Source organism: Alexandromys fortis, unplaced genomic scaffold (genome assembly GCF_014885135.2).
Source record: "Alexandromys fortis isolate MF-2015 unplaced genomic scaffold, M_Fortis_MF-2015_v1.1 scaffold_22, whole genome shotgun sequence".
Classification (NCBI taxonomy): domain Eukaryota; kingdom Metazoa; phylum Chordata; class Mammalia; order Rodentia; family Cricetidae; genus Alexandromys; species Alexandromys fortis.
The window spans coordinates 14,878,764-14,906,538 of record NW_026067900.1 but is presented as its reverse complement, the minus strand read 5'-3'; the positions used below and the strand labels follow the sequence as shown (position 1 = coordinate 14,906,538).

Sequence of the window (27,775 nt, the reverse complement as noted above, 5' to 3'; positions counted from 1 at the left end):
AGTGGCTATAAAACTACAAAGACCAGAAACAATGATGAAACTAGGAACAGTAGTATACTTTTTGTATTTCTGCTGGTAATAACATAATATAAAGAGATAAAGACATATAGATTAGAGAAATAAAATTATCTTCAAAATTATCCTCATCAATATTGATATGATTGTCTTTGGAGAAGTTAATGAATCTTAAGGCTTCCAAAACTTTTGAGAGAATATATTAAGGCTACAAGATGAATAAGAAAGAAAATCAACTCCATTATCTATGCAAATTTTAATTAAAAAGCAGAACTTGGAATGAATTTAACAATAGAAATGACAGATCAAGTTCTAAATAAACTGAGAGGTTTTTTGGTCATGGATTAGAAAACATATTAATACAATATTAAATTCATCCTTACAACCAATTTATTTACACAAGCCTGATCAAAATGCCAATCAACATCACTGTAGAATTTAATAAATATATTCTAAACTTAAATCAAGGGTAGACATCTCAGCATATGCTTATACTCCATTACTTGAAAGTTAGAGACAGGAAAATAACATAAGTTCAAAGTCAGACTATTTTATGTTAATAGTTTCAGGACAGCCAGGAAAGATCCAGGACAGTCCATAGCAAGACTCTCTCTCAAAAACAATTAATGAACTATATATGCATGGTGGTGAGCACCTTTAATCCCAGCAATTGGGAGGCAAAGGCAGGCAGATCTCTGTGACTTAGAGGCCAGACTCTTCAACACAGTAAGTTGTAGACAGCTAGGGGTACAGAGCAAGATTCTGTCTCAAAAAAATTAATTAAGTAAATTGAAACAAATTTGAATTCAAAACAAAAACTACAATAGTCAAATGAATATGAAAAGATAATAATTGGGAAGCAAATTACTTGAAGAGAAACTTAAAGATATAAATATAATTTATGCACTACTGACTAAATACTAGAATAAGGACAGAGTAAGGAGACCAGTGGGACAAAGTACTGATTTCAGAAACAAGCTTATTATATGGAAATATGGATACAGAAATGAACACATTTTAACACTAATAAATCCACTAATAATCAGAATTTTGTAAATGTTTCAGCAACAGATCCCTTACTCTAAAGTCTTAACTACATAAAATATCTAATTTGAATAGTTAATTTATATATATATATATATTACTAAGGGTGCCGTATTGAACTTTGTCTTGTATTAACTAAACTGATAATGCTAAACAACATTCTAATTGGGTATTATATGCCAATTTTTGACTCTTCAATATTTTTAACAAATGATCATTATTAATATTTTCATCTTTAGCATTTGAAATGTTTTATAGAATATATTTAAGTTTTAGTACCTCATTAGGGAAGTTTTTTAAAACCAAAGCAAGACACAAACTATAGCAGAGAAAATGATAAATTTTACTGTAGTAAAATATCAAACTTTTGTCCGCTGAATCACCATAAAACAGAGAAAAAGTAAGCTATGGCTTAAGTAAATGCATTCTCAATACATGTTTAAATAAGGCATTAATATTCATATCAAAAGAATACATGTAAATCAATAGGACAGTGAAAAATATTAGGAAAAGTGGGCAAATTATCTGAAAAAGCTATTTATAAAAATACTATGTGGGCTATCTTCCTGCAACCTCGGTGGAACTCCAAAACACAGCTTGCTCCAATACTGAGGGGACTTAAGAGGTGAGAGAACAGCCAAGAGGAAGGACACTCTTCTCTCTAGGACCTCCACAGTATGACAAACCCCAGGCCCCTCTCCCAACTCCCTTGGCTTTTCTAGTCAGCCAGCAGGGAGTTTCATGTGGGTAGGCTACCCAAAAACCCAACCGGATCCACTGGACCCTCCAAGCTACTAGCCACACCCCACCTAAGAGCGGAGAGCTTGGAGGGGACCAAGAGCTTCCTACAGCACTGAAGGGATTAAGAGAGAGCACTAAGAGAGCAAACCAGGAGAGAAGACCAAGAGAACAGGCTTATAGAGACCTCAGACGCTTGACAGACATTGACATTACAGAGCAGAGGAAGAGAAACTCCCAAACACTTAGACAGCCACTGCAAAGATTGGATCAAGATGCAGAGAGACGCCGCAGTGGTGGCGCACGTCTTTAATCCCAGCACTCGGGAGGCAGAGGCAGGCGGATCTCTGTGAGTTCGAGACCAGCCTGGTCTACAAGAGCTAGTTCCAGGACAGGCTCCAAAACCACAGAGAAACCCTGTCTCGAAAAACCAAAAAAAAAGATGCAGAGAGACTGCTGCCCTCATGTGAAGAAAGAGATGGGTAAGTACCAATGCAAGAAATCCTCCAAGACAACTTAAAAAGCAACACGGTAACACAAGAACCCAGTGATCACACAACAGGAAGACTTGATCATCCTAACCCAGAAGAAGTAGAAGAAAATGGTTTTAAACTTAGCTTTATGAAAATGCTGGCGACATTTAGAGAAAATGTAAAACTCCCTTTAAGAAACAGAGGAAAAGACAAAGAAAAAATTGGAACAAATTAATAAATCCTTCAACGAAACCCAAAGAAAGCAAGAAAAAACAAACAGGTGAAGACTGACAGAGAGGTAATAAAGAAACCACAAACTGAGGGAATTCTGGATATGGAAAATCTGGTTATATGAACAGGAACTATAGAGACAAGTACAACCAAAAGAATACAAGAGATAGAAGAAAAATATCTCAGGTGCTGAAGATTCTATAGAGGAAATAGACTCCATGGTCAAAAAGACATTAAATCCAATAAATTCTTAACATAAAACATCCAGAAAATCTGAGGCACCATGAAAAGACCAAATCCAAGAATAATAGAGTTAGAAGAAGAACTCCAGCTCAAAGGCACAGAAAATATATTCAACAAAATCATAGAAGATTTTTCCCACCCTAAAAAAGGATATCCCTATGAAGATACAAGAAGCTTACAGAACACCAAAAATAACTGAAGTAGACATGCCTTAACCTCCACAATAGGCAGACTTTACTGCAGAGTGAGGAAGAGGGAATTTACTAGTGGGGTGAAAATGTCTCCTGTCCCTGTTTGTAGACCATGCAGGGACATGGTCACACTGATTTGTGATTGTGTTATCTTTTTTGCTTTCCTGTATAACTGAATCCTACTTCTGTCAGAGCTATACCATAACACTGCTTTTGATCTGGGAAAGAGAAAGGACTCTCAGAAGTTTCTTGACTATAATTCCTGGCTTTTGCTCTTTTTTTCTTTATCCATTTAGCCACTACAGTAACCAGTTTTCCCTACTTCCTTAACAGCAATCACTGACCCCAATATAAATTCCATCTCTTTGTGTAATATGAAAATATTACACAAATATGTATTTTATTCACATCTGTACCTTACACTTCACTTCCAAGCAATGGTATCTGTTAGCTTAACAAAAGCCTCAATGTGATTGAGGTTACTAAGGTTTATACTGATATTATATCCCTGGTGAAATCATTTTAATTCTAATACACTTCACAAAAGCCTTAAGATATTTTCATACACCCATGACAAATAAACAATATCCTAAAATATATATCTCTCCCCTTCACATATAAAAAGGTATGTAAAGATACAGTGCACACATTAGTCACTATTGTCCTTGTCAGACATATCTGCAAAGCTTTTGTGTTTAGTGATGATAGATTCATATCATATTGTCAAAAGCTCCCTTGTTATTAAGAACATTCCCAAATACATTAAGAATAATTTTAAGTAAGCAGCCATGAGAGTTTTCCTGGACCGTGCCCAATGATGATTCTGCAGATTTGAAATCAGAATAGTCTGACACAGCACTATGAGTGACAGCATCTTTTGATCTGGGTAGATGTGCAAACACTTAAACAACAACAGTATGTGTCAATAATTCATAGGTCTAGAGGCAACTCTCTGGACATGGAAAGGATATCTGTCATTTCCCTCTGCATCCAAACACACCTCTTGACTATAAAGAAATACTTCCCTGTTTACTCTGCCAATAGACAAATCACTTGTTTCGATGACACCTTTTGCTAATTTCAGCCTTTTTCTTCTGCTGAAGCCAGGCAACCGGCTCTCTGTTGCACACCACTCTAATGACAAACAGAAATCTTTTGGGAAGCTGTTCCGGTCTAGTGACAGTACCCTACAAACATCTTATGGAAATAAACAACATTTTCTCAGGACTCAAGGAGAGTTTCCTAAATTCTGCCAACTAGGGAATGAACAGATAGTCTAGTGTTCCTAGATAGGTAGTTCTCAACCTATGGGTTGTGACCCTTTTGGGGGCTGAACTATATTCTCACAGGGATCACACAAGACCATCAGAAAATAAAGATATTTACTTTATGAAGATATTCACAACAGTAGCAAAATTACACTTATGGAGTAGCAACAAAAATAATTTTATGGCTGGGGGTCACTACAACATGAAGAACTATTTTAAATTGTCAGAGCATGAGGAAAGTTGAGAACCTCTGGCCCAAAGGCTTTTGTAGACTGCACATCAGACCATCTGTCTCTCCTCACCTGTTTGTTTGTCTTCAATTATCAGGTCCAAAAAAACATATTAATGTGGAACTATTCAACTACCTAAGGCTGTGAGCACTTTCCGGAACAACAACAACAACAAAAGATTTGTAAGATACACTGTCAATCAAAAAATCAAGATGAAGAGCTACAAAGAGACCACTAAAGCAATTAATGATTTGTTGATACTATAAAAGTGAGCATACATTTATTCACTGAACTATGACTTTAGGTCATTAAAAGATAAAATCAATGACAAAGTTTATTTTTTATCACAACTAGTATTGTAGAATTTTAGTATTATAATATTCAAAAGCAGGAGTATGATACAGGCAACTATTTTGTTAGACAAAATTCCTGAGTAAACAAAGAAATTAACTGACCATAAGTGTGTAAAAATGAAAGATCAAAAGATATATTTATACAATTTCTAATGGTATGGTTTCTTCCGCAAAGAAAGTGAGCAAGCCTGGTAAGATGGCTTAGAGAGGTAGAGGAACTTGTCATACAAGTCTACCAACCTGAGCTCAATCCCTGAAAATATGGAAATGTGATTGGAAAGAAGTGACTACACAAAGTCCTTCTCTGACCTACAAGCATACACACACACACACACACACACACAAATAGGAACAGCATGGCAAGCAAGCCCCCTATATACATCATGCATATACATGCACACAAGCACAAGTTTATTATTATTATTATTATTATTATTACTAGTAATTTCAAAACAAAATATGAGCAGCATCTCTCCTCCAGTTCTTTGGTGGTCATAGCACCCTGAAATGTAAGTGTGATGGCAATCCATTGTCTTATTTAACAAGTATCTGTTGGTCACATATGATATCTTCAAAGATTTTGACCGTGATGGAAACAGGTACATCACTTAATTTTTTAACTCAAATAGGAGGAATCACTAAGAAAATAAGCAAAATGTACATATTTCAGATTGCAATAACCAGCTACAAACAATGTAGATGAAAATGAATAGAGAGATAAAAATTGTCCAAATTTTAAAGAATAACCCGAAATGACCCCCATTTAGCAGGTGACTTCCTAGCAGAGATGCACAGAGAAGATCCACCCATTTGAAAGAACATGGAAATGCAGGCCTAGGAGAGAGGAGATGAAAGGCAGTGGCTGAGACCCACAGTATTTTCTCAAGAACACTTTTTTTGGGGGCCCCCTATGAACACTACACCCAGATGGAGCTGCCAGAAGTTCAGCACAGCCTTGGAAAGCCGCTAGGAGAAAATGAAAAGACAGACATTCAGGGTTTTTTAGAAGCAGAACTAGAGCCAACACGTGGAAATTACAGGGAGACAAATTTCTAATAAACAGACAAATAAGATATCTACTGATAAGAGTTGTCCAATAATAGAAAGTGCTGTCTCCTAAGTCCAATTACAGGAGTTACTCAAGCAGAAGCTGAGCCATGAGCCTGCGATGATGAGGGACAGATTCCGGCACTGATATGAAAGCCACAGTTTGACCACAGTCTTTTGCAGTTCTGAATCTGTAATCACTCAAGCCCCAGAAAACTGCTGTGTGGCAGTGAAGAGTTCCAGCTGCCAAGGCCAAAAGTCTGGCTAAAGTTCAGGCTCCAGCCTTCGAACATTTTGCTTGCTGAGTCTCCACAAACCTGCTTGATTATCTGAAAAATAACGCAAATGGTACAAGCTACCTCATACAGTCACGCTGAAAAATAAATGAGATCACCATACAGACGATATTTAATAAAGTATCTGACACAGGGTTCAATTATGGATATGCATATCTAAGAGTATCATATAAAAATATGCATAATGGGCATAAACCCATTTCTCTCTGATTTCAGTTCTTTTGCTCAGCACCAGAAAGAGTACAATGCCCAATGTAAAACTCTTACAGTATGGTTATAACATAATGATACAAAAAATAGCAGAAATAATAAACGCCTATAGAGAATTTTCTTCAAATTTTGTCATCATTTTTCATTTCCCTTCAACATAAATTTTTACATCCTATTTTAAAAGTTTGAGCTATCAATTTCAAACTTATTAAAAATGGTATTTTTAAATCTTGTTGAAAAATCAGTTATTATTATATGTCTTTGTTTGATGTGTGTGTGTGTATGTGTGTATGTGTGTGTATGAGTCCAGGCACCCACATGCCATGGCACACTTGTAGAGGTCATAGGACACTGTGGAGTCAGTTTCTTCCTTCTCTCTTTTATGAGTTCTAGGAAATGAACTAAGGTCATCAGAGTCATGCAACACCCAGCTGAACCATCCTACAGGATAAAGATTTTTCTTATTGTAAGCATTGTTAAAATATAAGAAACTGATGCATGTTTATATTACTAGGAAGTAGAGGTAGGAGGATCTCTGCAGCTTGCTGGCCAGACAGTCTAGCCAAACTGGCAATCTCAAAGTTCACTAAGAGGTCCTCTTAAAAAAAAAAAGTCTGGACAGCTATTGAAGATCTCAGACATCCACATACATTTGCACCCATGGCACATATGCACTTACACATAAATACAATACTTAAGTATTATCAATTTTTCTTTTGAAACTTGGCAGTATTTTTAAGCAAGCAATGGGTTAATGAACTATGATTTCTTTGGGGGGGTTCATCTTTACAAATTTATCAGCAAACTCATTAAAATTAATCTTATTACATAGTTTTGTAGTATTAAAATGGCACTTAAAGTATCCTATTTGTTTTAGAAAACTGTTTTTTATGAAGAATTTATCAGAAACATATGATATATATGTATATATATAAAACATATAATATATATTTATATATAGATTTATTATCTATTTCTTACAATGTTGCAATAGTTATGATTAATCAGCAGATTATTGGATGAAAACTGAATGTTTTAAAAGACAAAGCTTACATAATAATGTATTATTTAGGCTATAGCAATGAGGCAAATACAGTTTTAGGAAGCTGTTATCTTTTGAGAACTATATTAAATGTGTGATGTTATAGAAAGGCAGAATTAAATTATTACACTGTCAGTAAGCATTAATAATCAATGATTGGTTGTACTAGACACTGCAAATTCGGAAGTCCCTCCCCTCAGGCTTTTAATCTGAGGAGAAGACTACAGAAGCAGAAGAATAAGAAAATGAGAAAATTACAGAAAACCACATGAATAAGCTTTTGGTCAGGTATGCATGCAGCCAATGAAGAAGGAAATGTAAACTTATCCTTCATTTAGCTAAGGAGGTATAAACAATCATCATTGGGGAATGAGAAATAATAAGGTTTTTTGGGGGGTTTTCAACTTTCCATGACAAGTATTCATGTAAATAAAAGGACAATATAGGAATAGAAGCAGCCTTTGAATGATGTGGGAGTGATTTCTTATTAATAAAGAAACTGCCTAGGCCCCTTGATAGGCCAACCCTTAGGTGGGTGCAATAAACAGAGCAGAATGCTGGGAGAAAGAAGCTGAGTCAGGGAGTCGCCATGGTTCTCCCATGCCAGACAGATGCAGGTTAAGATCCTCCCTGGTAAGCCACCTCGTGGGCTACACAGATTATTAGAAATGGGTTAGATTAATATGTAAGAGCTAGCCAGTAAGAGGCTACAGACAACGGGCCAGGCAGAGTTTAAAAGAATACAGTTTCCGTGTAATTATTTCGGGCATAAGCTAGCCATGCGGGCGGCCGGGTGCCGGGGACGCAGCCCCGCCACTCCTAACACTACATTTGAAATACATTTTCTAACATACTAAAGATTAGGAATTCTGATAGGATTCTCTCATCAACTATCAAGACTAGTTTCTAATATGATGTTTTTATTATTCTATGTATTTCAACTAATCAAAAGCATGTGTTAAATACAAGAGGGTTTATTTTCTAGAGTTCTGCCATAATGAATGCAATCTAATCAAAAAATAAATAAGGAATGAATTTACTGAATGAATCAGAAAAAAGAATTATAGAAGCTGACAATTACCTGAGAGGCCTACTAAAAAGATAAATTGGATTTTCAGTATTAAAACCAGATAAATTTAATAATTCACTTAAGAATTCACTTCTAAACATTTCCTGAATCTCAGTTTGCTATTCCACCAAAAAGGTGACACATTTCTATATATTTTGTTAAATCCACAATATATAAGGGATATAATTATGAAATCAATAGAGAATTAAGGTCTAGAAAAAATTCAGTATCAAAAAAGAATAAACAGAACAAGATACTAAAATACAGACATGGTGATGTTTACTATATAGATTTGAAATATATAAAAAGTTTGTATTGACTGAAAGTTTTTAATTATAGCTAAATCTACGTTAGAAGAGAAAACCTTAAGGAATCATCAGAGACAACTGTTCTCAATATATGCGGTACTTACATAAGTGTAGGCCCACAGTTTACTGCATCTATAGACACAGAGAGAAGATGTCGCTCCTTTACCTCTCCATATTCCAGGTGAAGTTATCCTGCCTAGCAAGGCTCAATCCATCACGATCAGGCAACACATTGAACAGAGATTCTGTCTAGAAAACCAAGTTTCAGATAAAGGAGGCAAAGAAATCTGAGAGCCTACTGTCAAAAACAGAAGGAGGTATAAGCAATACTTGTTCCATGAAGCCCCAATGAAGACAACTATACAGAAGGAGTGTACATGGATTCCATCAGTCAGGTATATCTAAACATGTGCGAGAATGTAAAGACTGGTGAGTTCGCTACTGAAGAAGTACTCAAGTACAGCAAGGTATGACAGAATTTTGGTAGGCAAACTCAACCTCTGACCACAGGGTTAAGTGGTCATGACCATTTCGACCCTGGAAGAGAGGGAAGCAGATGACTTGCTAGATTGGTAGCGATAAGGGCACCTGCCACCTGATGACCTCAGCTCAATCCCCAGAAAACACATGGCACGAAGTGAGAACTGACTCCTAGACATGCACCATGGCTCTTGTGCACACATACACAGAAACATGATATACAAATTAATAAATAAAAAAAAAACAGAGTCACCGGCGTTGATTAAACTAAGTCATGCTTTGTTTGACATAGAATATGCATCTCTGGAAAGCCTACTATGAAAATCAAGAATCAGTAGAAAAGCTGATGATACCCTAGTATGAAAAATGTGGATACAGCTTTTAGAAACTGTTTCTAAAAGTGGGGACAGTTAAGACACTAACACACACAATGACCCGGGAGCTGGATGTCATAGCAGTCCAACAGGCACCCTTCCACTGCTCAAAGCCTAAGGCAAGAGAGCTAGCTCCTTTATAAAGGAGGAGTGCAAGAGAGGGTGGAGTAAGAAGAGGACTTCTGAAGGGAGCACTGGGTTACGAGGAGGAGCAGGCACCAGAAAGACAGAAAGAACAGGTACAGTATCTGGAGACACAAGAGGAAGATATGCATCACAGATGCTAACGATGCCACACAGAGCAGAGGGTACACTAGGAAAACCCAAGACTATGACAGGCACTGAAAGACATTCTCTGAGTAGACTTCCAAAGGACACAATTTTCATTTTTACTAGGAGAGATGCACAAACCTAAAGTTTCTTACTGTCATTTTATAGCCTCTCTCTGTTTCTTTCACTCACCTTCTCTGGATTTGTTCTTCGAATGAAGTACTCAAAAACAACAACTGTTCTACCGCAAATGGTAGTGTTTTCGAGTCCTATTGCATAACCTGTAAATCATATGTAGAAGGTCCTAGCTTACCTAGGATACTCTTCCACCATATAAACTTGCTAGTTATTAACTAGCTTAATTAACTCTTACTTATCAGGCACTGTGTTAGAAATGAAGATAAAACACGCAATAAAATTAGTTTATCTCTGCTTTTATGTAGCATTCAGCTATCAATCATTCTGATCTGCAGTACTCCATATTTACTAGGAAATCTCAGAGGGGCTATAAATCAGAGGTTTGCAAACCATGGCCCATATGTCAGATGAGAGTTTCCTGGTTTCTATAAAAATAAATGTTCACATTCATTCAATTATGTATAGCTGCTTTTGCATTAGAACTTCAGAGCTGAGTAGCTGCAATATAAATAGTGTGACCTACAAAGCCTACAAATATTGACTCTCTGACAATACATAAAATATTTCTCAAGCTTTGCTCTAAATAATATCTAGTGTTTTAAAAGTGGTATATTTATATTAAAAGACATATATTAATATTTTGTGACACACATATCTAGGTACCCTAGTTAATAAATAGTACCAAATCATGAGGAAAGCTAGCATCCTACAAGATCATATTTCTGCTGTTGTCATTTGACTTTCATTTATACTTCCATTATTAAAACCAGTAACAAAAAAGAATCACATAGATAATCTTATCTACTAAAGGCTTTACTCTCTACAAGTGATGATACCATTGCCTTATGTTTTATCGAGTCTTCATTATTCACCTCTTTCCACATCACACATCACAGAAGAGCCTCTTTTAAGAGAAGATCCTTATTAAGAAAAGATTCTGAATCACACCAAACAAAATTTGACAGAGGTGACTTTTGACTCTCTTTTAAATTGAACAATATAATTGATTGTAAAAACCATTTAGCCAACTCTCAGTGCTATAACGCCAAACCATCACAGCAACAGTAACTTTGCTTCCCTGCAGAGTGGATGCTTACTCCACAATCACTTGACTCTGAAAGCATTAAAATTTAAAACAGGAAAAGTGTGTGGGGGGAATACTTTCATTAGCTGTTACCAAAAATTCCTAATAAGAAGTGACAGGCACTGCACTTGCTGTGGTTTCGCCATCGGATGTTAGAAGGCTTAGTCTATGGCGGCTGTGGCTGATCATGGATTTATCGTTCCCTAAACCGTTCTTTTCCCCAATGGGAAAAATATACCATGAATAAAATTTAATGGCTGCTTAGTTCACATTTCATCACCATGAGGCAGCAATACCGAGCTCGAGGTGGAACCTCACAGAGTGTTGGTTCTTTAATGTCTCACAACCTACCCCACCAGCCCAATGGAAAAACATATTTCAAATGCAGACCCAGGAAGAAGTTGATGGTAACTGAAGATGTATCAGCAAAAGAGAGGTATAGCAGGCCCATAAACAAGGATCAAAGTTATCTCCATGCTTAAAGTCTCTTTCCTTGATTCACAAGACATGTTATTTCCTTCTAATGCAGGTATCAGGACTACACCTAGATCATGCCCTCCACAGTTAGTAAATGCCATTGATCACAATCTACGAGACTAGAGCACAAATCCCTATTACTAATAGTGGGTTGGTACTGAAAAACTATTAGGTGATTAATATATCAACTGGATGGACAGAAAAGTAAGCTAGATCCTTAGCCACTCTGCTAGAATGTAAAAAAAAAAAAAAAATGTGAATACTCTGTGATATGCACCTCAAAAATAACAGCCAGTATCTTTCTGATTTTATATACCATAAGCAACGTTTCAAAAATATGCATCAGTTCCATTCCAAATCCTTGTATCTTCTCCACAAACCACCTTCCATCTTTAGTTCTTACAATCTAATTCTCTGGCTGAAGACTCCCTTAGTCCTTTAGCACCCTCCAGCTGAGCGTATAGCTCAGTGACAGGGCACTTGCCTAATAAACTCGAGGAATTTGGCTCCATCCCTAACACAGAAAACAAAAAATAAATAAATAAAATAAGAATAAACTCAAAGTGATTCCATGTTATGATTTCTTTTTTTCTTTTATTTTTGAGATTAAAATATATAAAGAAAATCTCTGTCTTTCCTCTAACTGCCCCCCATATACCTGTAGTGGCATTTCATTTGTATTTTAATAAATAAAGCTTGCCTGAGGATCAGAACAGTAAAACAGCCACACTGGCCAGCCTTATAGACCAGGCAGCAATAACATATACCTTTAATCCCAGTGGCTACACTAGTTTGCAATAGAAACCAGGCGGTAGTGGTTCATGCCCTTAAACCCAGAACTAGAGAGGATTATAAAATGGGAGGAGACAGCTCTCTCACACAGTCTCATTCTGAGATTCCTGGAGGCAATATTGCCATTTTGGTCTGAGGTAGAGCCAGTGGCTGGACTTTTTTTTTTTTCTTTTCTGACCTTCAGGTTGAACCCCAATTTCTGTCTCTGAGTTTTTATTAATCATGCTACATATACCCCTACCTTCAAATTTATGGACTCTTTTCACTAATTGTTATGGTATGCATATATGTATATACATACATATTCCTAAATATATAACTAGTTCAGTCCATATGATGGTATTTTTGCATGTTTTCAGAGCTAGCCACTTGACCCTGAACAACCAGTTGGAGTGCTCCTTGGGGATGATCACCTTCCCCACTCCCAGCTTTCCTGAGATGTCTTTAGTTCTTCATTTACAGTTGAGGCCTCATGACATTTTCCTCATCCGTTTCGACTTCTATCTTTCAAAATAACATGATACTCAGGTTTCTCTCACCATTAAGAAAGGAAAAAAAAAACTATCAGACCTGAAACTCTGAAATAGTGATAGGAAAAAAAAATAGGAAAGAAACTTGAAGGTAAATGCATAGGCAAAGATTTGACAGAAATCATTCATGAAATAAGGTCAACGACAAATAATTAGGACATAATGAAATTAATGTTTCAGCATAGGAGAGTAAACAGTTAATAGAGTGAAGAACGTCTACAGAATGAGACACAATCCTTGCTAGCTATTTTTAGGATTAATATTAAGAACATATAAAAAAACACTAAAACACTAAACAAGAAATCAAATTACTCCATAACTAAATTGAATAATGAAGCAAATAGACAATTCTCAAAAGATGAAATGCAAATAGTCTATAAACATGCAAAAACAAAAGTTTAGCCTTATTTGCCATCCAAGAAACACAAATCAAAACATTATACTAGCTGAGCAGTTGAATCTATATATTTACAGACAGAGAGAGAGAGAGAGAGAGAGAGAGAGAGAGAGAGAGAGAGAGAGAGAGAGAGAGAGAGAGAGAGAGAGAGAAAGAATTAAAGAAAAAGAGGCCATGTATAAGATGTATAAGAACAAAGTGGATGGTGTACTTGGGAGGTAATGGAGAGAGGAAATTCCAGAAATGATATAATTGCATTGTCATCTCAAATGAATTTTAAAATATTTTTTAAAACTATAGTGAGTTTAGTCAGAATGCTAATCACTAAAAAAGTGAATAACAGAAAGTGCTAGTGAAGAAGTGGACAAACGGAATGATGATATACTGTTGGTCGAATGTAAATTAGTTCAGCCACTGTGGAAGTCAGAATGGAAGTCTCTACAAAAAGTAAATATAAATCGTCTATATGACCTAGTTATATCATTCCTGCATATCTTCTCAACTGATTCAAGTCGAGCTGTTGCAGAAATATAAGCACATTGGTGATTCTTGAAGCACTTCTCCCCTAAACAATCATGAGACCAATGAAGTATTCTTCACAAGAAAGGAAGAGATAAGGAAAACGTGTTACATATACACAATGAAATATCTTTCAGTTATAAAGAAGAATGAAAGTCATGTCTTTGCTGGAAAATTGATGGAATAGGAGATGATCATTTTAAGGCAGTTAGATCAGTATCTGAAAGACATATTTCTCTCATTCATCGTGGTTCCTAAATTTTATAGAGATACATAAAGTCATGCACATGCATATGACATGAAAGCAAAATAAAACTGTCTAGGAGAACAAAGGGAGAGAAAGGATAGCTAGTGGAAAGGGGGAGGATATGAAAAAAGAGAGAGGGAGGTATGAAGTCGAACATGCTCTGCATAAAATAAACACAATATCTTTAAAATTATTAGTTTTTTACAAAATAGAGAATTTTTCAATATTCCACAGGACATAAATGTTCTGGCCTAACAAGTGACATAATTGCCAAACTCTCAAATGCTCTTCCTCCCAGCTACAGCAGTGGACACTCAGAGTCACGCCGCTGTTTTTGAAACACCTCTGGATGTATGAGTGCTACCTCTCCAGTCATATCTCAGCGCAAAACTTAGCCACTTTTTCTCCAACTCATTAACATATTTTACTTTTATTAACCTTCAAGGTTCTAACTCGAAACTCCTCCAAACTATTCTCCATAATACAGTCATTAAGTATGACTATCTCACTGATACTTCAAATAATTTGAGTTAATTTAACAACCTATCAAATTGAAGCTCTGACTTTTGACTTCAAGTAACAGAAATTAACATATACATGCTGTACATATATACCATGAAAGCTAAAATACGCTAAACTTCAAATTTTGTTTGACATATTAAACTGTGGTACATATTAATATTATACAAGTTTTAACAAAGCGTTCATAATACTATTTTTAAATATCTTATGTGAAATATTGATATTCCCATTGTCACTCATAAAAAATAATTAAAAAATATGTGTGCTCTCGGTCATCCCCAAATTTTGTGCCTGAATAGGTCATTTTTGTGTCCTATAAGACACGAGAGCAGGTGGTCAGGCTGGCCTACAGTAAGACCTCGTCTCAAAACCCCGAAATATGTGGGAAAATTCAGTAGTCAAAGACTCCATGTTACTGAATTGTTATTACAATATATGTATTTTGTGACTGTCAAAGTACCGATTTATTTTCTGTGGTTCCTGATGGAACTGAAATCCTAAATATATAACTGCGGACTATAAAGCTATTCAAGGCTTTACCTAACTCAATTCAAAATACTTATTTACCACTACTTTGTAAACTCACCAAACCCTCACTAGCTCCTTCTTTGGTAATGTAGACTCCAATCCTGACCCTGTTCTTCTGACAGGGTACATATCTCTCTATAACCTAGTTCTTCTCCCATGGTCACCTCCTTGAGACAAGAGACCCCGTCTGCCCCATCTTTAATATCCTCAACTCTTTCTGCAGCTCCTCCCAGTGTGTCACTGCTCAATCAAAGATCTGATCAACAAGTGGCTATCCAGTCCCAAAATCGTTGATCTGATCTACAAGTGGCTAACCAGTCCGCAACAGGTCCTCTTCTCCAGAAAGCCTCAGAAACAATACTGACCTTCGAGCCGGGCTTACACACACTCAGAGATGTAAAACACACCACATAAGACAGACTTTTCCTGCCAAAGTTTCTGAGGCCCCAGATGCAGTTAAAGAAAGACCCTCCAAGCAGTGGCGCTGCTCACCTTTAATCGCAGCATTCAGGAGACAGAGACTGGTGGATCTCTGTGAGTTCGAGGTCAGCTTGGTCTACAGAGCAAGTTCCAGGACAGGCTCCAAAGCTACACAGAGAAACTCTATCTCAAAAGAATCAAAAAAAGGAAAAAGAAAAAGAAAACAGAAAGAAAAATATCGAGACCTACCTCCTCCAAGGGCGTGACACAGAGCCCCAAGTCTCAGCACCTGAGAGCATGCGCAGCCTGAGGGGGAGCAGCGGCCTGAGAGAAAGGAGGGCAAGCTGTGGCTGCACAAACCCACGGCTCCTGAGAAGGAAAGACGCCCTCAGGCGGCAGGGGAAGCACAGGGGCCGGTGTTCCGTGCCACGAGCACGGATGCAAGCGCTGCCCGCAGGTGGGCGCCAGAGCCCAGAGCGTCACTCCGCCCTGCTCCTTTCGTCCCCTGCCAATCAAGAGGCAGGCGGGCGGAGACCACAATCCCCAGAAGCCCCTGCGCTACTCGCCTCGGAGGGGCTCGGGCGGGCTCGGATGGGCTCGGCGAAGGCTCGTGGCGGATTTGGCGGGAACAGGCAGGAGTCCTCTGCATCTTGGCGACCGCTGTGAGATTCCATAATTGTCAAGCTCCTCTGCTGCAAGAGGCAGATGCCTGGGTGGTTTCTAAGAAGAACTCCAGGGGGCTTAACAGCCCGAAAGACCTTGAAGAGAAGGAAAGTCACAGGCAAACTGTTGTGACGACTGCTGTTCTGCCTGAGAACAGTCGGGGAAAAGGTTTCTTTGCTTGTTTCCAGAAGGTGTTGGTGAAGTTTGGCTTCCTGCATTGGAATGCAATTACTCTACAGCCACGTTTCTTATTTGTCCACCTGTCACGTTGTTTTCATATAAATTTTTAATTGACTTTGGCCTCACATATTGAATTTCCTCATATAGAATTATAAATTCTAATAGAATGCAAAATAGATTCAGAGCATTCTGAAGGCATTTCTTTATCTTTAATAGAAAAGCGCTTAGTTACTAACAGGTAGAAGTTTCAACTATTGTATAGTTTAAATTAAGGGTCTGTTCAGCTCATTGTCCTACATACATGAACCTTTATTAAGACATAAATTTGCATCCAGTCAGTTGTATCTGTCCTGGAAATGTTAAGCTTCGTTGTCCTATCTATGTGCTTGTTAAGAAAGTCAATAATTTTACATATAATGTAATTGTGTTTAATATAGCTTTGTAATTAATAAACAGTGCTTTTCATGTAAACTAAAATTGAATGATCTTAAGCTTCAGTTAATGAACAGTAAATTAATGTCTTACTGTATTTGCTTCTCTTCTTTGAGATATGTAAAACCAAATCATCAAAGTTCATTTCCGAGATAATCAACAGTCAAGTAGGTACAATGTAGAAAGTTTCCCTTGTGTTGCTGAATATATGATTCTTTTTCAATTCTACTCATACATTTTTTGAGCAATTTGAACTATTTTGTGCCAGACACTGGGTGAAGCCTGATTACAGCCCTATACAAGACACAACACTCAGTCTCATAATTAAAACAAATGGATAACAATTACCAGAAAGAGCACAGTCACTGAAATCCTGTAGAAAAGCTCAAACTCAATTTTAATGGAATCTTACTCTTCATCATCTAAATTTGGAGACTCACTAACTTCAACAACCTCAACAGTTTTCTTAGACCATCTTCAGATGAAATTGTTAGAGATAATTTTAGAACTCCAAAGCAGAAAAACAATTCAAGAAAATTATGCAAGTTTTTTGACTCACTTAAGACTAGTGAAACACAAAATGATCAATCAATGCATGCTTATTGAATGAAGTAATTGGCTCTCTAGTCATGTTTGACCATTTAATTCTAAGAAATTTTAGAGACTTTTTTAAAAAAAAAGTCACAGTCTGATGATGATGGGACTGTGTCTAAACCACTTTTCTAAAGAATGACAGACAGATGATAGATATATGGATGGATGGATAGATAGACAGATAGAAAACTAAAATGACAAACTTTATTAAAAGTGAAGAGGCACACGGGCATACATACAGAAAAAGCAAACAATACACAGAGAAAGACACCCCATAAAGTGGGGAGAAGATTTAGAAACCAGAATCTTATTTTCCCACATAGAACTGGATTTTGGTGGCCTGAGAAGTTCCCTCCTCCTCTCATTTCCTATTGGTTATCTTTACAAAAAGAAAAGGGGAGATCATAGGACCAAAACTTCAGGTAACCATGCTCAGGGGGCAGCCTTAAATGTGTATGACCACCTTGGACAGGTCAACTGGAATGGTGAGAGTATTGCTGGCAAGAGAAAAAGCCTGCCAGGTCTTGGTCAAGGGTGTTGTGAAGAAACTGGAAGGTTGCTGTCATATTAGTGACCAGTGGTCCCATTTCTCATCAATATGCTTCCAAGGACATTCATTTTATTTCTAAGAATCTTTGTGTAAATTTCTAATATCCAAATAAAAGTAAATGAAAAATAGTTTCACTAAACATATAATCTTAAATGATGAGACTACTACCATATTAGTTAATTTAAACAAAATATAAGTATATGAATAAACTGAGTACAAAAATACAATCAGGGGGCTGATGTGATCACTCAGCAGATAAAAGCATTCCCCTATGAACCTGACAACTTGAGTTCCATCTTCATTATCCGCAAGACGTAAGGGGAGGATTGATTCATGGAAGTCGTAATCTGACCTCCATACATGTGATGTGTGATGTGGGATTTCCCTCTGTATACTGTGAATATCATTGGTTAATAAAGGAACTCTTTTGGCCTATAGCAGAGCTATAGGGGAGCAGAGCTAAGCAGGGAAAACTAAACAGAATGCTGGGAGAAAGATGGGCAGAGTCAGAGAGAGAAGCCATGGAGCCATCTAGAGACAGATGTGCTGAAACTTTGCTGGTAGGCCACGACCTCATGGTGATACACAGATTACTAGAAATGGGTTAAATTAAGATGTAAGAGTTAGCCAATAAGAAGCTAGAGCTAATGGGCCAAGCGGTGATTTAAATAATATAATTTCTGTGTGATTATTTCAGGGCTAAGAAGCTGGGAATTAATAAGCAGGCCTCCCAACAACATATGTGGCACAAGTGTGAACATATACATACACAAATAACTAAAAATTATGTAATGAAGGAACAAAATTAGCGGTAAAATAGCCAGTTTAACCACAATCAAAACAATAGTTGATCAAAGGAAATGTGGATTGCTTTTTAAGGATGTTGTAAAGTGTTATAGTTAAAAGAAGAAAAAAATTGTAAGTTCCGCATTAATCCAGTGAATTTATTATAGAGCATAGTACAGTTTTCCATTATGTTTGAGATCAGGGGCTTAACCAAGGCACTGGAAGAACAGAAAGCAAATAAGAATCAAACTTTCTGTAATGTCTTATAATATGCAATTATTAAAACAATGTTAAAGCTTATCTTTTACAAAACGGAGGCTAACAAAGAAGTTGGTGGCTCCGTGTTTAAATCAACAGTTCAAGAAACAGTTATATAAGTACTAATTATAAGAAAAACATTGTTCTCAATTGTTTTGGAGTCTGATGATAGTCAGCATAATCAACAACGTCTTAGAGTTTCTATTGCTGTGATGAAACACCATGACTGAAAGAAACTTCAAGAGGAAAGTATTTATTTTGCTTATACTATTGTATAACAATTCATCATCAATAGAAATCAGGACAGAAATTCAAATGGGGCAGGAAACTGAAGATAGAAGCTGAAAAAGAGGCCATAGAAGAATACTGCTTATTGATTTACTCTTATGGGCATTATAGAACCCAGAACCACAGCCCAGGGATGGCAGCACCCACATCATCAATCACTATTAAGAAAATGCTATACAGGCTTCCCTACTGCACAGTCTCATGGAGGCCTTTTCACAAATGTGGTTCCCTCTTCTCAAGTGACTCTGGCTTTTGTCAAGTTGACATAAAATTAGCCAGTAAAAGTTTTAAGTAGCAAACACTAAACACACTTTCTGTGTGCTGCAGGCATGGACTGGTAGATGCAGTGATTCCTCATAAAATTTTATGAGACAAGTGTTGTTTGAGGAGACACTTCTTTCTCAGCCGCCCGGCAGCTTAGACCCGAAAACAATCACACAGAAACCATATTATTTTAATCACTGCTTGGCCAATTTCTTAAGCATATTGATAGCTAGATTTTACATCTATAATTAACCTATCTCCACTATTTTATATTTTACCATGAGGCTCGTGGCCTACCAGCAAGGTTTCAGTGTTTATGTTTCTGGCTGTGGCTCCATGGTTTCTCTCTGACTCCGTTGCCTTTCTCCCAGCATTCAGTTCAGTTTTCTCTGCCTATCTCTGTTCCCCTATAGCTCTGCTATAGGCCCAAAACAGTTTCTTGATTAACCAATGGTATTCACAGCATACAGAGGGGAATCCCATATCAGACAAGTATTGCCTTTAACCTTAATTTTGCAATGAGTAAACTGACTTGAATGCAATCATCCAAGGACATTCAGCGTGCTGATAGTGAGATTATTATTTCATCTTGCTCCCTTTCCTCAGAGTTCATATACTAGACACATGCAATGTATCACACCCAGGAATGGGGCTAAACATTTTCTAGTGACTGGTCATTAATGCAGCCTTTCAAGCTTCCTATTCAGGATTCTATTACCTTAAAATTGTCTTAATGATGATGCTTAGGGCAGATAACTCCACAATCCTTTATTTCTATTTATCAGTCTCTTGGCTAGATTTCCATTTGGTAACTTTTATGCATGCTTCACCTTTTGTTTCACATCCATGAACTTGCCAGTTGCTATTGTATTGGCTATGTTTTTTTTTAACAAATGTCTACTAATCTAATAAAATTTGTAAAAGATCATAAGTTCATAGTTTGTAGAATTCATGTTGCCAAAAGGATCCTGCATATGAGTTTCAGTAATTATTTTTTATGTAGAATTAATGATTCGTGTTGCCATTTGTAAAATTGTTAGCATACTCAATGCCATCTGACAAGTCTTTCTCAACTTTATCAATGCTTCTGGTATTGAAAAAAATGGGTGAGTGGAGATCATATTCTATATCTAACCAGGATGTTGTCTAAACCCCTTCCAAGAATTGAGCGGGAAAACAGGAAAGGAAAACCAAAACTAACTCTATATGCCACACAAGAATAAATAATTTGGAGACTCTTGATGGCAAGAGAATGCCAACTGGGAGATGTTTCATCTAAGCCCTCAAGAGGATTTGGGATGCCAAGCAGGAATGTTGCAGGTGTCATAGCCATACAGTCTCCAAGGCCTTGGGATGCCAACCAAAAGATTAACTACAGCTGAAAAGTTCAGAGAGTGTTAGGGAACATTAATAACTGTACTGTGCAGGACTCATACGCAAGTCACCACAAACGTAGTGGGAAGAGGTCTGCTAGCTCTGCAAAGTCCTGGAGACTGGAGTCTAAGTTCTTCAGTGACTGGGGATGAAACCCTTCATCCTGCATCTGCTGATGGAATCCAGGAGACCAGCTTGAGTGAACTCAGTACTTAAACATATGCCTTGGGCAAGTCAAAGTCTTCTCCATCTCTAGTCAGCTGAAGGAAGGAAGGGAGCAGACTTTCTTTCTCCTCAGAGGAGTTGAAGGGACAGAGCAGGTGTGGGAGCCTCTGGCTCTACAAGCTCAGACAGGAAAACAAGATGAGGCTTTTCTGACTGCTCCCCAGGGTCATGGTAATTCTGAAACTTCTTCCTGATGTTTCCAACTTGTTCAGAATGGAGTCTTGACTTTGACAAGCCAGAGCTTTCTTTTAAAACAACACCTGTTGCCTTGAAATCCGTCAGCAGTATTTACTTTTGTCTCATTCCTTGAGTCTCCCATCCATCAGAGTACTGGCAGAAAAGCAGAAATACTGGCTGATGAAACAAAGTTGAGGAGCTAGATATAAGCTCTTACAGTCACCTAAATTTGTTTTTTTGTCTTTTAAAATACTGATTGCATTAGGAAGAGAGTTCTGTGGAGCTTCTAGTCCACTGCAGGGCTTGTGATAAGGAGGTTCCAAAGATTATCCTGTCACCCATACCAAAATTCAACTTGGTGGAACCCATAAGTTTTATTGGAGTTATTTACCAGAACAGAAAGGATTCAAAGACAGCTGAATCACCAAAATTTACCACAGTATAAATGCCAAATCATGAAGGCTGTAGAGTTGTACACTGAACAACTGAGAGAAGTTCAACAGGTTGGAGGGCGTCCTTTCCCGGTGGCTCACCTGGTCTGATCCTCACTTAGGCAGCTTGGTTAATTCTCTTTCCCTTAGTCAATTCAGCAGCTCTCTGAGGCATGCATACACAGCTGGTTTCTGTTTTTAGTAAGCTGATCACCTAGTCTCTGTTTCTTCCGGGTGCTGTGGCTCATCTGATCTTCTCTGGACATCTCAGATTGTCTGAGAGCATCTAGGAAGCCTGGCTTTTCTGATAGTCCTCTACGGGTATAGGCTTGTCAGAATGTTTTCAGTAGTCCTTGCTGTTATATAAATGTTTGGGAAAGGAGAAGACCAGTGAATCTGGTCAGTTTGGGGGACTTCTTGAAGCTGTTTTGAGTTGTTTACTTTCTAAGTTTAAGGAGCTTTCCTGAAAGACAGAATGTGTCTCCCATTTGTAGAGCATCTTGATGATTTTCATACATACTTTAAAAAAATCCAGTTTTAAAATATTCTCACCTTTTCCTTTTACTTCTTGTGTCTTAAAGAGCTTCTTTCAAACAGGGAGGTTTGAAAATTAGAGGAAACTGTTGCACAACATGAGGTTATACAAACTGCTTAAAGTAGTCCACTGCTATTAAGACTTCTGAGATGGGGGAAGACCCAACATTTTATTTTACCTTAGGTAAGATGGATCTGTCTTATTTTTTACATAAATAGGTGTACACAGAATAATAATTATAAGCATGGGCTCTGACTACTACACTTGTCTCTCGTGAACAAATGACAGTGAGTTTGGATAAATAGATTGTCTTTTATGATTTTGATTTTCTACCTATGACAAGAATATAATAATGATCACATTCATATTAAATAATACCATTTTAACACGACATCTTACTGTGTGAGTCATAGCATGTTAAATAACTGTTAGCAATTATTTTGCTTGAGGTTTTTATCTCCCATCAATGTTGGCTTTTTAACAACTCTAAAACCAAAGATGAATAGATTATTTTACATATATCTTATCATATAGTGAATGGACATGGAGAACGACTTTCTACTAGAAAAATATTCATTTCCACTTACTGCAGGTAACAGGAATTCATGAGTAAATATAGCCTACCACAGGAACACATTTTTATAATAGGACTTTACCAACCATTTCCCATACATTGCACCTTAAATATCACATAGGAAAATGTGACCTTTCTGCATAATCTTTTCAAAATAAAATTTGCTATTAAAATACAGAATGTAAAAGAAAGAGCACAGCACCCAAGATATACAGCATACTCTATTGTGTAATCAAAATACAAAATTTACAGAGCTATTACAAAATTATGTAAAAGCAATATTTATTCAGAAACAAATTTGGTTAACTTACAGAAATTTTATGCATAGATAATATATAGATATGGAAAATAATATTATGCATTTTAAATATAATGCATCCATATATAAAAATATATCCAGAAAGAAAAAATAATGAATTATCAAAGTTTTGATATTGTAAATGAATTTCATAATTTTTTTTTGCTTCTTATGGAAGAGCTCTAGCAAGCCTGAATATGGCAAACATGTCTCTGTCTTCAACAGACTTTCCTTTTACTCTTTTCTCTCATCTTCTCCACCTTGCTCAGTCATTAGGCTACATTCATTCGTAAAGCTAGCCCCAAAGTCTGTTTGCTTATTTGGCAACTTTTTCCTCCTGAGGCTGACTACCAAGGTCCAGCTATCAAAGTTTTGAAGTCCAGCAATCAAAAGCCCCCATTTGTCTCACCTAAATTAAAATTAAACACTCTATCCTAACACGGGGAAGGGACACCTTTCCCTTTATAAACTGCCATTTGCCTATGGGTCACATCTGTCTTCTGTCTATCCAGAGGCAGTCCTTTGTCCTTGTGCGATGAATATCTCTCACCCCTCTCCCTTATTCCTTTTCTCTTGCCCCACATCCTCTATCTCTTCATGTCTTTGTCTATTATTACCTGCCCTTTTTCCTCAAAACAAATATCCTTTGTGCTGAAAACTTGGTCTTTGGGTACTTTGTGCGTATTTCAGTCCTTTCATAACTTATTAAGTGTTTCCTTGCATAGGAACTTTAACCAAGCTGTTAAAATACTTCAATTTGAATTTTTTTGTTTTGTTTCTTTGAGATGAACTGGGTTTCTCTCTCTCTCTCTCTCTCTCTCTCTCTCTCTCTCTCTCTCTCTCTGTGTGTGTGTGTGTGTGTGTGTGTGTGTGTGAGTGTGTGTGCGCATGTGTGTGTGTGGGGGTGTGAGGGTAAATTGTGAACATGAAGGAGGATCATGACACAGTACGAAGTATCATTTTATTTGAAAAAGATTTATGTAACTGTGCCCCTCCCTTTCCTCTTCCAGTCCCTCCAAGGTATTCTTCCTCCAAACCCTCCCATGCTTTCCCCTCATCTCAAATTGACAGCTTCTTTTTATTGGTTATTATTACATTTACATTTAATATATATAATATGTAACATGATATAATATATACATTTATATATAAATTAAAACTGTGTGTATTGTGCAAATATATAATACATCATACTGAGTCTGATTTTGTTGTTCATGTGTATACAGTTTCCAAACAGATCACTCTGCATTGGACGAGAAATAACAGGCTGATGAGTCCCAGGGAAGAAGTAATCTTATGGGGAGAATGAGAGTAGTAGAATTCATATGGCATGAAGACAAAAGGCAAAGTATTGGTGGTGGGGATAGGGGAGAGAACCAGCAAGACGGAGCAAAGGAACAGGGAAGAATGGAAGAGGAACACCAAAAAGATCTCAGCATATATGAAAATACCACATTGGAATACATCATTTTACAAGATAATTAAAAAACTAATATAAAAAGTACCCTCGCCAAAGTGTTAAGTGGCACACCCTGTATGTGAAGAAGACAGCAAGTGATATCCGTTGTTCATCGATAGCACATACTTTGCAAAGGACACTGCATCTCAGCTAAGCATTACAGCTGTATGAATTAAACATGTCTTCCTTACCCTACCTGACATGAATACTGGAGTTCAATCCTCAACACCACAAAGTAGTAAAAGAAAAACAAAGATATTACACTGCTTTCCCTATACTATTATATCACAGAGGTTTCCTGAATATTTAAAGTAGCAAAGTAAATGTTCCAACCCACTTCAGAAACAACTTTCCCTGAGGAATCTCTGGACTCGGTTTGAATGGCTCAAACTGAAGCAAACCCTATTCCCAGCTCTCACATTGATATTATGTGGCTCTGATCTAATGAAGATATAATTTTAATTTGAACACATCTTTATATTAATTTTTTATTACAATCGTATTATCTCCTGTCTCCTCCTTTGTTGAGATAGTCAGTATGTCTTCAGACTCTACCTTCTTTTGAGCCATCTACAGGGTTAGGTGAAAAATGTTATAGCATGGCAAAATGAAAACTAACTGCCCTCTCAAGCCATTTTCTTCTGCATTCTCATCAGCCAATATTCATTTGTGTGCATTCTTCCAAATGACATTATGTAGAGTTGTTCATTTGATCACAGTGATACTGCCTTATAATGGTGAAGGAAATTTGCATCACAAATGTTAACAGGCATTTCTTTTGCATTTACATTACATAACGTAATAAACATCTGTTGGTCTCATTGCTATCAGAGAGCTGGAAACATGCCATTTCTGCTTCCACCAAAAGCAGCTATGATATCCTGGGAAAGAGAGTAGATTTGGTTTCTGAGTCCCTAGATTTTAATCTAGATTCTGTTCTAATTGCATTGTAACTCTATGAAGCATCACGTTTCCATAAAACAGAAGATTTGGGCAAGATGTCCATGAATTTCACTGTGTTCTGAAATTCTTATCACACCTCCAACCACATCATTAATTTCAACTTCTTTCAAACTTTTGTATTATAATTATTGTTTTGTTACTTCTAAAATACGATTCATCAAATAGCATCTGTCTGTCTGCCTAGCTATCTATCTACTACCTACCTACCTACCTACCTACCATCTATCTATTTATGTATTTATAGTACAAGAGACTGTACTGTGCAAAGGTCTAAACAGAATCAAGAGAAAACTTACACTGTGCTTTTTTGGCTCTGGCTGGGGTGGAGGAAGGGTCAAATTTCTGAAGCAAATTGTTCTTTCTCTAAGACCTCCATATTAAGCACTATTTTTCTCAGTGACATATATGTACATATAAGGGGAAAATTAATAACTGAGTGATGTTTATTGTATGTTTTGGAAGTTAAACCTATTCAGCTTGCTTTTAATTTTTCCCTGTATTGATACATCATCTGCAAAACCCAGGCCACCTTAGTTGCTGTTGATATTGCAATATAAAAGTTATACATGAGGGGCCTATGGAGAAAGCTGTATGACTTTCTTCATGGTTGTAATTTGTTACTATTGATTATCAGCTACCTAGGAGGCAAGCTTCTGTGTGTGATCATTGAGGAGCTAGCTACATTGGATTAATTAAGATGGGAAGAGCTGCCTTAGCTGGAGGCAGCATCAGTCCATGGACTGAGGTCCCGGACTGAATAAAAATGACAAAATAAGTTGAGTGGTAACATTCCTCATTATCTGCTTTGTCATAATGCCTACAATGTGACCAACTACCTTCTGCTGATGCTTCCATGACCTCCCTTCCAGGACACTGTAATCTCAAACTATGTGCCAAACTAAAGCCATTCATCCCAACGTTGCTTTTTAGGTAATTTTGTCACAGCAGTCACACAAGTAACTAAAAAAGTGACTCCTACTGGGATGATGATTGGAAGGAAGGAAGGAAGGAAGGAAGGAAGGAAGGAAGGAAGGAAGGAAGGAAAGGAAGGAAGGAAAGGAAGGAACGAACGAACGAACAAACGAAGGAATTACCACTAAGGAGTATAGAGTTGAGTGAGAAGAATACAGGCAAGTTAACAAACATTACAATGCCGCTTGTGCTTTAACAATGGTCAACATTGGGTGCCATGGGTAACAAAGAAGTCAATACCAGACTTGAGGAGTGACTTGGAAAAGAGGAAATGTTAAAACTGAAGATGAGCAGTACTTCGAAAAATAACCTGCCCAGTTCTGCTCCCAACCCTCATGAGAACTAGGCACTTGAGTGTATGTTTGAAAATGTACCTCCAGTGATTTCAAATTTCTCTTCTTTGAGAGGGAAATAGTTTGAGCCATGCTGTGGAAGAATCATGTCTTAGGCCTCATCTTCTTAACCTATAGAATCATGTCTGAGTCTTAATCTACTTACCTACAGCTCAACTCCTTGATATAACTATTATCCCTAATTATTTACTGTGGTATGATCTTTGGGCCCATGTATGTTCATTAGAAATTAAGGTATTTTTAAATTCCAGTTCTTATCTATTCTTTCAAGTTATTCTTTTTAGTCCAATAAAACCAGTTGCTTTTTTCATGAATAATAATTCATTTCAAAGTTAAAATGGAACGTCTGCTACTGTATCTTCAGATAACTAAAGCTCTTTGTTCTTCATGATTCTGCCATTTGATCAGCTTTTAGAAATTCTGCTCTCTTGAAGACTGCTTTTTTACACTGATGCTTCTTCCAGATAAACAAATTTTAAAATCACAGCTGGAGGTGAGTGTTCATCCTGATGGGAAACTCATCAGATGCATATTGTCTTCATCTTTTTCTTGCTTTTGCTTTCAAATCTGTCCTCTGCTGAATCCCTTTCTTTTGTTTGTTTTGTGGTTTGATAGAACATATTAATGGAACAGATGCAGCAATGGTATGAAAACATACTTGATGCACGAAAGCTTCATTTACAAACTCTTCTTTCTACAACTTTTCAGAACTGCCACGGCTTCTTGTCCTAGTAAATGAAACCTCTCAGACCCATAATGATCTTCAAAATTCTGAGTGACATGGGTCTCAGCCAGGACTGTGTTTCTTATCATGCAATTTTATTTCAGCAACTCTGCAAAGGAGAGAAATAGCAGAAAAGTGT

General features: G+C 37.1%; 1 protein-coding gene across 1 annotated transcript in view; it reads right to left on the bottom strand.

The window, feature by feature from the left end:
* Window positions 1-15,873, bottom strand: part of Mei4 (meiotic double-stranded break formation protein 4) — a 152,678-nt gene extending 136,805 nt beyond the window's left edge. Inside the window, exon 1 of the mRNA XM_050127140.1 lies at window positions 15,786-15,873. The gene's annotated coding sequence lies outside the window, so the exon portion shown is untranslated. The remainder of the gene's footprint in view (window positions 1-15,785) is intronic.
* Between the last annotated feature and the right edge of the window lie 11,902 nt (window positions 15,874-27,775).